We start from the raw sequence: 14,773 nt of genomic DNA on the forward strand, positions 1-14,773 counted from the left end.
GGCCAAGGAAGCGTCTCACCCCCACGTAACAACCTAACTCCTTTTAAACGTAAGCCTCGAAAGGCGTGAACTCATATGGAAAACAGGGCTCTACGTTACTTACGTTAGCTTCGTTACTTACGTTACGTCTCGCGCGATACACATCATAATGTGTTTTCGCACATCGAAACCCACGCTTGAACGCCGTTCGGTGTGATCTTTACCGGGAGACGAGAGACTAAAGATTGCCCCAGACAGTTCGTTACCACCTGACAAGCTCGTCAAAATGAGACACAGGAGTGTCGTTCTCTTTGCGTCGGTTTTCGCTCTGTCGTGAGTCTGAGGAATCTGCTGATTAATTTTCATGTTTTCGTACAGCTTCCTTGGTTGTGTCTGTCATTTGCTCCCTTGGATTAACAATTGAGGAATGGAAGTTTAAGTGTGGCTAAAATGGGTCACCACACCTTGTGTTTTTTATTTAATTTTTTGAAAGTACCAGGTGGATAGATTACTTGGTGATTTGTTGCGTATTTTTTGGGGCACAAAATGGAGATGTTGCATGTGTGAAGAATGCGCTATTTGACTGTTGGTTCTTAAGTAAAAGTTCGCGAGAAACACGATTGGTTTTCTCTGAAATCAACTTCCAAGCTCAAAACAAGCTCTCAAGTTGAGGCCAAAATGGAGGGGATATCCCACCCTACCCTGAGAGTCCACCTCTACATCAAGACAAACTCTCCATGCAAATGATAGGGAGCAAATACATTGACAGGGCTGCCACTTTATTTGGGGACCTTAAAACTGAAAACACGGCAACCCTGCTAATGTATTATTGCTCCCTATCTTTGCATGGAGGGTTTGTTTTGATGTAGAGGTGGACTCTCAGGATAGCACAGGATATCCCCTCCATTTTGCCTCAAATTGAGAGCTTTTTTTAGTTTGGGAGTTGATTTCAGAGAAAACCAGTGGCACCATCTTGTTTCTCGCGAACTTTTACGTAAGACTCAATAGTCAAATCGCAAATTCCTCACACATGCGCAACATCTCCGTTCCTGACAAGTGACAAGCCTGATTTTAAAAAGTCCAAAAACTCGAAGGGATTTCAAACTCAAATAATGGAAAGTGATGTACTACGCTGCCTTGCTAAGGAAAAACGCCGTATGAGCATTCGAATGTTGCCAAATTCCCTCTCGGTAAATATTTATTTTTGAAGAAAGTTATGAGTACTTTTCCTTGAAATTTTCGGATGTGTTAGATGAAAGTGCGAACGAATTTCCCTGAAAAAAGCGAAGGAAAAATACTTGCGAATTTTCTCGAAAAATTGTGTTTTGTCAAAGGGAATTTGGCAACAGCTGAAGGTTCTTACGGCGTTCTTCCTTGCCACGGCAGTGCGGTAGTCAAATCGCTATCTCCTGTCATTTTCCACTAATTTTTGTTACAATAAAATGTATTGTATGTAGATTTGTTGCTTGTTTACTACGGATAACATAAATGAGATTCGATTATTTAATTCTGAAATTATAATTTTGACTTTTCTATATTGTTGCCATTTACGAGGAATAGAAAAACATTTGACAAAAGTCAAAGAAACCCATGCTCGCTTCTGATTGGTGCCGGTTGACATCATACGGTTTGGCGCAAAATCGGGGCGTTTCAAATTTTCGGAAAAGTTGCGCATCTTGAACTGCGTATTCCTCGGTTTCCGGGTTGCTTTCTCGCGTTTGTAATGTGCGCATCGTGTTTCGGAGAAATGTATTCGCAATTCGAAATCCTTTCTTGGTTCAGTAACCCACTGCGCAACGGGGTGTCACTTAGCTCCGGGCCGATGAGAAAGAACGTATTCGAATGTTCCTTTCTTCCGTTTTCCAAAGCGCCTTCAAATATGGATGATACTCCGCAACACACCAGAGTTCGAATAGTGGTATCACGGAAATCAAAACGCGATTCTGTGACCGGCGCGGCGCAACTAATCCACTCCTTATATATTTAGCTGATCGGTAAGTTTCAAACGTCAAGATCACGGTGTCTACAAGTCCGAAATTCCCGGAAAGTCTGGAAACAGTACTGATTTTTTAAGGGCGGTCCGGAAGTACTGAATAAGTGCGGAAATTCCGCAAAAAGATCCGGATTTTTTTTAATTTTTTGCCTTTTCGTCGCAATTTCAAATTTTTGAAATTTTTCTAATTTCGTCAAACGGAGGCACGGAATTTTTCTGTTGGAGGAAGTACTGAATTTCTCAAAAATGTACTGAAAAAGCACTGTTAAAGTACTCATTTTTGACCAACCTGTTTTAGTAGACACCCTGCACTGGGAAAAAAAAACCACATTGGATCTAGAGTCCAGACTCTTAAAAACATCGACAAGAAAAAATACTCTGAATTCAATCGGTTTTTTGCTTAAATCAAGAACCAAGCCTCTTAATTTGAGCGGATTTCCTTTTGATTTAAGCTTAAATTTGATTGAATCAAGAGTCCCTTTTCTTGTCAATGTTTTCAAGAGTCTGGACTCCAGATCCAATGTGTTTTTTTTCCAGTGCACCCTGGTGATTGTATCACCAACGCGGCCGACCCGTTTTCCGTCGTTTATTATGTTCATGATCCAAAAGCTTTTCATAGCGTCAACATTGCATTCATGCCACCGTATCGCCGCGGATCTAATCGAAGCCATCAATTGCCACGGAAGACACCATTAACGAACGAGTCGGTGCTATGAAGGAGAGCTCAGGGACAACGGGATTAGCGGAACATTAAAATCTCCTCAAGGAAAAATACCGACGTCCGGGCGAAAGTGGCTTATCGCAGAGCACGACCGTTTGATGCAAATGAGACTTTCTCGTCCATTCTACTTTTCAGAAAAGCAGTTGTGAAGTCTCCAGGACCATTTCAGGAGAGCAATATTTCTCTATCTGGACTCCCTTCTCTGCGTTTTTCTTCGCCGGGTTTAAGGAAGAACCATTACTTTCTCTTAAGGCTTGAAAAGTTCTCACGATGAGGAAAGAATGGAGAGAAAGCTGGATTCAGTATTTACCCCATTACAGCGGCCCGTACCCTTTCTTGCAAATCACCGCTTACACTTCCGCTAGATTGAGAAATACCTTGTTAAGAGAAGAGGAAATATTGAAAATGATGTTAAATTCCGAGTCTCTTGACGAGTTTTGAGAGTTGCTAGACTCAGAGTCAGCTGCAAAAGACTTTATATCGATGATAGCAATAGAGAAGGAGAGGTAGAATGATACTAGGGGGCTACGCCCCCTGGCCGCTACGCGGCCCAACCCCCTGAAGGCGCTCCGCGCCATCAATGGGCCGCTTCGCGGCCCTATTTTTACCCTCCTATCAGTGTTAGTTTTATTTTTCCCCTAAACAATTACGATATGAGGTATACTTTAATTTTAAACTTTACTTAAAATTACTTTAAAATTAAAAGGACGCGTTTTGGAATGACTGATTGATGAAATATTGCAGTAAAACAATGAACAATGATAGTCAGGTAATAATTAAAGTTTCATGAGTCGGTGATCGAACCTACACCGAATTCAAAGTGGACGCATTCGACGTCTTAGACGACTCGGTCACCGCTCGACATGAGGGGATGGGAGCGAATCTTGTGTAGATAAGTGTAGAGCTGATGCGCAGGCTACACAGCTACTGCGCAACCTCCTCGACCACTGCGCATCCTCCCGCGCATAGCGGTAGCAGTACCGGAGCATTCTATAAACTCACTCACTTTTATAACGTGATTTTAAAAAAACCTGGGTCCTTTTTCCAAAATCTGATTACAGCGGGCTCATCTAGGGCCTATTACCTGTCGATTTACGCAAAAATCATGGAAATCGGCCCGGTAGAACGCTCAAACGAACTATGACAAAAAGTATAAATTTACATTGTTTAAATGGGAGAATTCGCAACTTTACCACGTAATATAAAAAAACCTGGGCCATATTTTGAAAATCTGAAAAGAGTTGGCTTATTTAGAGACAATTGCTCGTCGATAACCGCAAAAATCATGAAAATCGGCCCGGTAGAACGCTGGAACTAAGCGTTACCAGTTTCGCAAAATTAGGAGGTCTTGGAGCTTATAGTATAGATATCATCACCTTTCGGCCTTTAAAATTTTCAAAAAGTAATATAGTTAGTAATATGTATGTGCTATACATACAAAATAGTACTTAAATATATTAAATTAATAGATGAAAAGAAGATATTTCACAGTTATTAGCTATAGAGAGATCACCTTTCGGCCAAAGTATCACAGGCGCCATGCGAAAATGCAATCTCCGCCGTCATATTAATTTCTTACAGAGAAATTACACAGCAATGTCCGATAATTTCACTGAATTGTCTTTGTGCTGCCGATAACATTCAGTGAAATTTTCAAACGGATTCAACCATCAATTTCTCTGTGAAAAAATGAAATGTCGACGAAAGTTTTGAAGCGTCGCATGGCGCTTGTGATACTTCGGCCGGAGGGTGAGGGTATTGCAAAATCCGAAGGGAGAACTGACATTTTTTAAGGAGTTCGTGGAAGGTTTCTTTCACCTGCGAAACTGTTATCTGAGCAGTGGCAGTGGCTAGGTGTGAATGATCGATTAATTGTTCAATTCTTGAACCAAGAGTATCCTCGTTCAGTTCACTCGGTAGTTTCCACTAAAACACGAAATTCATCAAATTTCAGCCATCTGAAAATTCTCTCTCATATATTTGATGAAGCAATTACTGTGAGGAAAACATTTGCTTTATTTTAAAGGATTGTTTCTTCATAAATGTAAAACCCTAATGGGCCATGTCCGTGAAAGAGATCAATTTTACCCAAAATTATAGTCGCGTTACGTCCTCTTCTCCTGACCCCTGGGAATGCGCATTCCAGAACTGCACCGAACACCACAATAATCGTCTCTAAATGGATTCTCGATACAAACTTCCTCGTAATAAAGAAGTTTGATAAAAGAAACTGCTGGAGAGACGTGACGGTTTATCTCGATATGTTGGTGCGCACCTGGACGTGAATTTTATTCTTGTGTGCATCTTACGTGATTAGAATCCTACTAGGTTAGCAGTGGCGTGGCGTGAATAATCGATTATCGGTATCTCGCCATTTGAAGCTGTGGTAAAGAATCGATTACTAAGGTGTTCGCTGCGAACACCCTGATAATCGATCTTTTTTCATAGGTTTAAATGGAATAATAAGCGATGTATCGCAATTCACGCCACGCCACTGTTGGTTAGAAACCCATTTTTCAGGCTCGAGCGAACGTTGCTGCCGAATTAACGCTATACCTTCAACAGAAATTAACCGATTCGGCTGGTTCCTAAATTTTGTTGAGTTCTGGAGAGTTCCGAATTGCATTGATTTTTTTAAAACAAAATGAACAAAAATTGCAAATTTGAAAGCAAAAAAGATGTTATAAGAACCGTATAAAATATGTGAATCCCTTTTTAGAGTTACACTATAATATGCATAGATGCAATTTGGCATTCAAATTAGTACAATTTTAGGATACTGGCAGATGCAACCTGAAAACGAAAGCAAGAAAATAAAGACTATTTCGTTCCTTTTTGAGGTATTAAAACAGGAAGTCTAGCTTTTTTCATGAAAAAAATTTTCTGACAATCCCATAAGCTGCATGACTCACATGCAAAAAATTTTCTATTATTAGTAAATTTTAGTGCAGACCGGGATTTTTTGGATCAAAAAGAACAATTCCAAACTAGAAGGTGAAAATCTGATCGTTCCACCTCAGAAATTCAAAAAAACAATTTTGCTCGAATTTCAATACATTTTTCCAAATTTCCCCGAATAATTCTGTGGATTTTCAGTTTCCAAGGTTGCTGGACCCTCTGAAATGCCAGCTCTAGATTTTTCGGATTTTTATCATCTTACTTTGTAATACTTTGAACAAATTTTAGGTAAAATTTTGGCTTTGTATGTTGCGTATTTTGTAGTGTTTTGGTCTCTGGTCCTCATTGTTTTTGTATTCCGTCTTAAAAGTCAACAGTGATTTGCTCGTATGAATCATTTCATCGAATAATTACATTATTAATGAATTTGGTTGGAAGAAGTAACCAAATAAATAAACCTGGCAACAATTTCGAAGACCAGCGTGAACTAAACTCGAAGATTCCCCGGAGAAACTCGTCAAAATTAAATTTTTACTCTGTGCAAACCCACATACGGGCTTTGCTCAGCGTAAGTGCAAACGTTGCAACTTCCTAAAATTCATGAATTGTATTCTTGTAAACTTATCTGAACGTCTGCACATTATTCGGCAACCGTTAGCAACCATGGGAAGGGAAAAATAAGACTTTGACTGACGTTCATCCTTGAAATAAGGATTGGGGGATTAAATTTAAACTCTCCGTGACTTAAGAAAACACGTTGCGAAGATAATTTTTAAAGGCGAGAAAAAAAGTTAGACACGTGTAATTGGACGTACAGTTTCCCCTAAGTGGGAAAAGTATTGGACTTACTTTCTGATTGCACTCTTCTCCTTTTTTATCTTGGAGCATGATGATTGGCCCGGTGAATCTACTTCTGGCACACAACAAAGATCAATTATTCAGGCTTTTTCTTCGTTTTTTTTTCTTTTCTCTTTTTTTCTTTTTTTTTAAATTTCGCAAATAAGAAACTATACAATATAAACTTTTAAACATATTAAATGTCTTTAAAAAGCTTATCTTAACTGTTAAAAATACAACTTGACAAATTTAAACTATAAAATGTACTGCCTTTACAAAAACAAAGAGAGATAAAACAAAATTATTACAAAATAAAATTGTCCTTCTGATTAGTCTTTTGTTATCGGGCGACCGGCAACGGCCACAGCCCAAGGAACCACGTCCCAGCTAAAGTGGCAACCCTGTCAATGTATTTGCTCCCTATCTTTGCATGGAGAGTTTGTCTTGATGTAGAGGTGGATCTCTCAGGATAGCGTGGGATATCCCGTCCATTTTGGCCTCAACTTGAGAGCTTTTTTTGAGCTTGGAAGTTAATTTCAGAGAAAACCATAGTGGCACCATCGTGTTTCTCGCAACCTTTTACACAAGAATCAACAGTCAAATCGCAAATTCCTCACACATGCAACATCTCCATTAAAAAAATTATGAGCAGAATGGTTGGAGAGGTAAAAAATTGAGAACTTGACAAAGTGGCAACAAAGTTTCCTTTCCTCAAAAAGGTGCGCCGAGACGACGAAACCACAGGACTCAATTCCAACGCAAACGCAACAGTTGTAACTAGCATGGCGTTTCCATTCCGTGAAGATTGAAAGCCCCAGGTCCGTTTCACGCGCAGTGCGAGGTGCCAAATACAGCACCAAAGGGTTTTGAAACCTTCGAATAAACACCTTGATTAACGGTAATTCTCATTTGGTGCAGCATGACAATCCTCCTAAGCGATCACTTAACCTGCCAGGTGTTGGTGTCCCGCTGACCTCACTTCACGAGTGCCGTGAGAGGGATGTTGTAAGATGTCGCGCCAATGCAAGTATTTCGATTGGTTGAGTTATTTCAAAATGAAATGAACTAGTCTTCAGATTAGCGATTGAATTTAATTAAATTTGACTAATGGAAGGAACTTTGATTGTTGACGAAGTTCGATGGAAATTAGACCAAGTTTGAGAAGGAAACACAATAGGAATAGGATATACTACTCAATCGGAGGGGGTGGGGGAGTGGAGTCCTTGTACAAGGTTGCCACAGTCAGGGAGTATCGGAAAACCCGGGAAATGTCAGGGAATTTTAAAAAGTCAGGGAATATTAAAAAGTCGAGAAATTTTGAAATTAGACCAAGTCTGAGAAGGAAACACAATAGGAATAGGATATACTACTCAATCGGAGGGGGTGGGGGAGTGGAGTCCTTGTACAAGGTTGCCACAGTCAGGGAGTACCGGAAAACCCGGGAAATGTCAGGGAATTTTAAAAAGTCAGGGAATATTAAAAAGTCGAGAAATTTTAAAAAGTCAGGGAATTTTAAAAAGTCAGGGAAAACGTCGAAAATGTCAGGGAGAATTTGTTGAATCTCCTTTATTTGCTTTCTGAAATGGGTTTGAGGTTTCGAACTACAAATGCCTGAAAACTATTTTCAAATATGTCTTTTTACCCATTTGCCATTCCTCCAATTGCTCCATCCCTTAATTCAACGTGTGTTGAAACGTAACTAGCTGAAAACGCCTTCAATTATGCGAGACACTCCACCGCTCACGCTGGCGTTAAAATATTTGAGTCCTAATCGCCGTGCATTTTGACGCGACTTGAAAGCCTCCGAATAGTTATGATCGTCGATTTGAAAACTAGTGAAAACGTCATTACGCATTTAATACATTTCAGCAAGAAAGCGCCGTTATTGAAGTATTTCGTTCCTCCTCACCAGAAAAAAGAAAGAAAGAAAAAAACAAGAAGAAAAAATCCAACATGAGTATGTTGGAAAAGCGTGCCGAATAACTGAAATGTTGGACAAATACCTCTTATTTTCACGTCTTTGCTTTTTGCATCAATTGGTACTTTTTGCTAAATTTGGGAGAAAATATTGATTCATGAACGTTGAATGTAAATTAATTTTAAAGATTCCGTCCAATTATCTTGATTTTAAGCTGATATGCGGCATTTGCGCACGACCGTAATTAGGGCGAACTGCCGTGCATCGAAATCGCGTTCAGTTAATCTCTTTGGATTTCGAACTGTAACTTCTCTCCTATTCGGCCGATTTGTACAAATGAGGTCTCTTTTTATTTGTACTTCAACGGAAAGTAAAGAAAAATTCGCTAAATAGACGGAAAACAATTTTTGAGAAAATTTGGTGGATCCTGGAATCACGGTGAATGGTTAATCGGTTAATCGCCTCGCCGTCTTTTATTGCCTTGCTCGAAACCGATAACTGTAGTGGTTTAAGTGGATTTCGGCAGGGGCCATGGTTAGTACATAGTATAATGAGTCACGAGGCTCATCACAGATTGCACTTACAGTGCAAGACGCTCATTGGCTATTGAGTTTTGGCGGGAAAGAAGGTTCTAGAGTTGAGTCCTCCGAGCGTAAGAAAGCTCCTATGAGGTTTCTATCAAATTGAATAATACGGTTTTGACAGAAAAATGTTCTCAAGGGTTTCCAATTAGCAGTTCATTAGATTTTTTGGTAAAAAACCATCAGGGCTTGACAGTGTAATGGTTCAAAGACAAAGAAACGGGTGCGAGGAAAAAAGTATTTGGACGACCCGTTGAATAGCATTGGTTGATCTGTGTGCTGTACTATGGTAGATCCGAGTGATTTCAAAAAGCGAGCCCTACTGGCACGCTTAAAAATCAGGAACAGCCTTCAAAATAACCTTTGGAAACCCACACAACGCAGACAAATACATGGTAATGCAATTTATACTTTGACAGTACTTTTTTTCCATGTATTATTTCTATATTAATGACCCATATTAATGACAAAGGGTCATACCAATGACCCTTTGTATGTATTATATTCTTCCAATATCATTGGTCATTAAATTGATTTCATTCTTTAATACCTGTTAGAATTTACGTCACATAGTGACTGAGTGCAAGAAACAGAGAAAATAAAAAATGGCTTGACTTCTTTTCTCCCAAAGCTGGCAATTTCGGAGTGTGGGTGACTGAAAAACCACCCCTTCTCTGCTAGTTGCCACCCCCTGATCCCCCCCTCCCTCACCTTACACGCCGATAAATCGTGTAGTTTGACACGTTATTCCGCTGATGTGCGATTCTTGTGACGATAAGCTGCGCGCGGTTGAAACACACGAAAATATCTGTTGAGCTCCGCGTTTTACAGCTCCGTTTTTTTTCGAATTTCCGGTTGTGGGGAGGTAACAGTACATTTTCCTTGGGATTTAGGCGACCATAGCATTTTGCATCCTCATTAGATACTGCTATCCCTACTGAGTTTTAAGGTCGACAGAACCGAAAGATTCGTTACCGGTCTCGTCAAACGACCAAACGTAGGAATGGTACAATCCCAGAAAAACTGCAATGCTAGTACTAGTACTGCCGTACTATAAGGAAAAACACCGTATGAACATTCGAGCATTGCCAAATTTTCCCTCTATAAATGTTTTTTTTTTTTTTGCGGAAAGTTATGCAATTTCTCCTTGAAATTTTCAGATGTAAACAAATTCTTTTGAAAAATTCGATGCAAAATGTTTACAATTTCCCAAGTAAATTCGTTTTTAATCGAATGAAACATAGCAACATCTGAAGGTTCACACGGCGTTTTCCCTTAACACGGCAAAGTATTTCTTAATAACAAAACGTAGTCCAATTTTTGGGACAACGATAAATTTCTCATCTAATAGATATCACCTTTGAGGTAACAATTAATTTTTCTCACCGACGCTGAGTCATTATTCGTTCCCATGAGAAAATTAAAGTTTTCTAAAATTGTTGAACATTGCCGCTGTTGTTTTCTAAGCTCAATTCTCTTCATCACCGGAGGACCAAAACTTCGTCCATCTGGGCAACATCGCCTCTGCGCTTTAATAACCGGAACGACCGATAAGTTTGACGGGGTGACTGATGGATTCGTGACTTTTATCACTTCGGTTTTCAATATGAGCTTCCGCGATGTTGCGCCGTGAATGTTTTGAAATTAGGTGTCTGCGTGGATCTCAGCTCGAAAAGCTGGAATCTCCCTTCTAAACTGTAAAATGCATCGAACGCGTTTGCCGCTATCTAATGAATGACGCGAGATGAATCGTTACGAGACTGAATGCAGGGGCAGGTATCATGCCGTCGCATGTCGTCGTAAATTAAGAAGCTTGGCTCTCTAATAAAGCAAAAATCGAATCGAATCAAGGATATTTTTTCTTCTCAATTTTTTTAAGAGTCTTGACTCTAGACCCATGTTTCCAAAGTGAATTTTTCCCCCCAAATTTTTTTACCCAAATTTTCAAAGTGAGCGGGAAATTCATAGTTTTTGTATATTGTTTCTTAATCTGTGGATCGATTACCGATATTTCCCTGTTTGAGCTCCTTTGGTAAAGAATGTATTTGTATTATCAAGGTGTTCGCTGCGGACACCCCGATCATCGATCCTTTTCCATAGTTTTAAATGGCAGATCAATCGGTATATCGCGAAGCACGTCACACCACTATTCGTAATATTGTTGGATCTAACTTACCTTCAAAATGTAAGTTCAAGCCTGAAATCAAGCGGATCGGAACAAAATTTAGGACTGTGTCGGGATGTCTTCATTTTCTGGAAGTTGTGGTGATATTCTACATCGTCTCCTTGAGAATTTGTTTGAGAAAAATGCGTGCATCCTACATTTCCTGTAACAGAAAGTGTTTTATATTTAACGATACAAGCACATTGTAACCATCAAAGCAGCATTTGGATACCGAAAGTCGAAGTATATGAAATGCTAATACCGCAAATGGAAAGTGATACAACTATTCGAGCTTCCGTGTATCGCACAGTATCATTCCCAATTGAAGGCGTTTTGTGTTCCGTCCATCTATGAACGGAGGCTCCTTTTAATGAAATTTTCTAGTCAGACGTTGCTGAGCCCGTTTCTGAAAAATTCATTTTTGCACTTACTGCTCACTTGGCTGTCACGCAGCGCGGCACCGCAACTTAGAATTCCTTTATATAGAGAGTCAAGACAACGTGAAACCATTTCTGATTGGATCCCGTATTTTAGGCCTCCACAGTGTCACAAACGGGAATGAAGATTACATTTTCACCGATTGCAAAGAGTATAATGTAGAATGGACCGGGGAATAACGGGTTCGGCAAGGAATAAACGGAATGAGAGAAGGAACGGAGAAAGGAATTTGAGAATGAGCCAATCAAAGATTACGGAAAACTGTCAATTTGTGTAATCTTTATTCCCGTTTGTGACTCCATGAGAGGGTGTTGTCTTGACTCTCAGTATGAAGGGACTCCACCGCAACTTATCGGTTTCAGAGCTCAGAGGTTCGGCACGGAATAAACGGAATGAGAGAAGGAACGGAGAAAGGAGTTTGAGAATGAGCCAATCAAAGATTACGGAAAACTGCCAATTTGTGTAATCTTTTTTCCCGTTTGTGACTCCATGAGAGGGTGTTGTCTTGACTCTCAGCATAAAGGTACTCTACCGCAACTTATCGGTTTCAGAGCTCTTCCCGGGGGAAGGAGGGCGGCGCGTCAGCCGAAAATCGAAGTTCAACGACTGAGCCGGGTGACAAATGAGCCTCCGCGGAAGAAGCATGAATGAACCCGCGCGAAACAAAAGAGCGATCACGAACTGGATTGCCGACCGACAGTTATTAAGGGCCGCCGATCCCTCCTCCCGATCGAAAGCCGGAGCCCGCCGCGTAGGCGGAGGCGCAGAGAAAAATAGGCGTCGAGGAGTAGGCGGGGACCCAGAGCCGAAGGGATAATTAGAGATCCGGCATCAGGCTCAAGTCCCTTAGCTTCAACCTTCGTCTCGGGAGTTCCAGTAATTCGTCGCTTGGCTCACATAAGAGCGTAACTGCATATTGAGATGAGCCCGGAAAAGTATTGAAATGTAAGAAAAACAGGGTTCATTGTGGAGTGTAGTTACGCCCTTGTGTCATCTAGGCGACGAATGGACCACTAGACAAGGTACGAATTTCAGCATTCTGATTTATGTTTTTTAACCATAATTTCACGTAGAACACGATGCGCACAACAAAAATTACCAAAATCATCTTCTTACGAAGATATTTAATGATTCTTGATGCGTGAATTCAAACCACCCGCTCATGAAAACTCAATGCTCTACGTAATACACATCGCGGGGATGCCAGGGTGAGTCAACAGAAAATCCGGTCGAAAATAGAATTTTTTGGATCCACGAACTAATCTGTTTTTCTCGCGGAATCGCTCCATTCTCTGAGCATCAAAGCAAGGTGGGAGGTGTAATTAAAATATGCCAACCTAAATCCTCTCGGTTCAAAATCGGAGTCACGCTTTTGTTCTCGTCAGGAGCGCCAATTATACTTAGATCGAGTGACGCACTCGTAAAGTCCGTTCTTTGTACCCCGTAATCATCTACGCTCTCCGTAAATCGGTCCATAATTTCATCGTATACTGAGACTTCATTTATACTGAGACTTAAAAGAGGCTTACCAGCAAATCATAGGAAATCTGAATTTTTTTTCCAAACTAAAATATTCCTATTCAACTCCCACCAGTGGCGAGGCGTGAATGATCGATTATCGATTTTTCCCCATTCAAAACTTTGGTAAAGAATCGATTATTAAGGTGCTCGTTGCGAACACCCCGTTTATCGATTTTTTTTTCATAGGTTTAAACGGCAAAGCAGGAGGTTGCGATCCGCACCAGTGTTCGAAACTCACCTTTGAGTTTTAGGAGCCATGTGGCACGTCAAGCCCGATTTTTAGGCGCCATTGAAGATTTTTTACGGGCCAAATTGACTTTTTGTCTATATATTATGGCGCATTTAGTGAAAAGTTAGACGCAAGATGTTTTCTTAACAGAACTAGTAAGTAGCTGTAACTTTGGGAAGACAAAAGCACTAAGAATGAAATCGTGAAGAATAGAAAAAGCAAGCTTTTACTCGTAGTGCTGAAAATTCTGAGTTTTTTCAATTCAAATAGATTTTTTTCTCTTTCTTTGTGACTTCCTGTGAAAATCCACATTTTTAGGGGGTAATTTTTAGGGGCCATGTTAGCGGAGAGCCTTCATTTTTTAGGCGCATTTGGCGCGTTGGCGCCTGTGAGTTTCGAACACTGGTCCACACTTATAATTTCCTTTGTCGAGCGTTATAATCATATTTATTTTCATCCCCCATTCTTTCGGTTTCGGTCCGAGCGGCTTAAGTTCAATCAAAACTGAGCTTAGCGGCTAACCGCTGAAACAAAAAGCTTCTCATGAGAGGGCTAAGCACTCAACGGCCGTAAGCCGCTTCGGAACGGGCTCGTGAGGTTGAAAGAGGGTGGTTCAGGGAGAGGGGGCTGTAAAGAGTATGAGTGCTCGGAAAAATCGGGGGTGCTGTGGCGCGGGGGGAGGGGGAGGGTAAAAAACAACGGAGAGTAATGATGATCGGGAGAGGGGCGGGGGTGGAGTGCTTCGAAAATTAATGAGTTAATCGAACGACTTTTGCCACCGTTCCGTGTCTTCACGCCGGAAAAGAATTGAGCGCCGTTCCGGTGTTGCCGGATTTTTGCTAAAATAGAAAAACAAGTAAAATTGAAGCCGCCAGTAGAATATACTAGAGTCCCTTTATACTGAGAGTCAAGACAATGTGAATCCATTTCTGATCGGTTCCCGTATTTTAGACCTTCACAGTGTCACAAACGGGAATAGAGATTAAATTTTCACCAATTCCAAAGATTATAATCTGGAATGGACCAGGGAATTACGGGTTCGGCAAGGAACAAACGGAGTGAGAGAAGGAACGGAGAAAATTTAAGAATGGGCCGATCAAAGATTACGAAAAACGTTAAATTTGTGTAATCTTTATTCCCGTTTGTGACTCCATGAGGGGGTTTTGTCTTGACTCTCAGTAGAAAGGAACTGTAGAATATACTCCATGGCCTTTACACGGCCCAACCCCCAGAGGGCGCTTCGCGCTCTCTTAGCAGGGTGTCTACGAGTCCGGAATTTCCGGAAAGTCCGGAGGAAGTACTGATTTTTTTTAGAGCGGTCTGGAAGTACTGAAAGTGCGGAAATTCTGTAAGATGGTCCGGAAGTTTCTCATTTTTGTCGCATTTTGAGCGGGAAATTCAAATTTTTGAAAATCGAATTTCGTAGATTGGAGGTACTGAAAAAGTACCGAATTTTTCAATTGAGGAGGTACTGAATTTCTTGGGAATGTACTG

At 40.7% G+C, this 14,773-nt stretch overlaps 2 protein-coding genes across 3 annotated transcripts in view; one reads left to right on the plus strand and one right to left on the minus strand.

Moving 5' to 3' along the window:
- LOC109037684 (glycosyltransferase 25 family member) overlaps window positions 1-14,773 on the plus strand; it is a 323,369-nt gene that overhangs the window by 48,884 nt on the left and 259,712 nt on the right. The window lies entirely within an intron of this gene.
- LOC109037686 (cannabinoid receptor type 1A) overlaps window positions 1-14,773 on the minus strand; it is a 276,308-nt gene that overhangs the window by 31,209 nt on the left and 230,326 nt on the right. For both annotated transcript variants that reach the window (XM_072305158.1, XM_072305157.1), the window contains one exon: window positions 11,104-11,254. The gene's annotated coding sequence lies outside the window, so the exon portion shown is untranslated. The remainder of the gene's footprint in view (window positions 1-11,103; window positions 11,255-14,773) is intronic.

Source organism: Bemisia tabaci, chromosome 10 (assembly GCF_918797505.1).
Source record: "Bemisia tabaci chromosome 10, PGI_BMITA_v3".
Taxonomy (NCBI): domain Eukaryota; kingdom Metazoa; phylum Arthropoda; class Insecta; order Hemiptera; family Aleyrodidae; genus Bemisia; species Bemisia tabaci.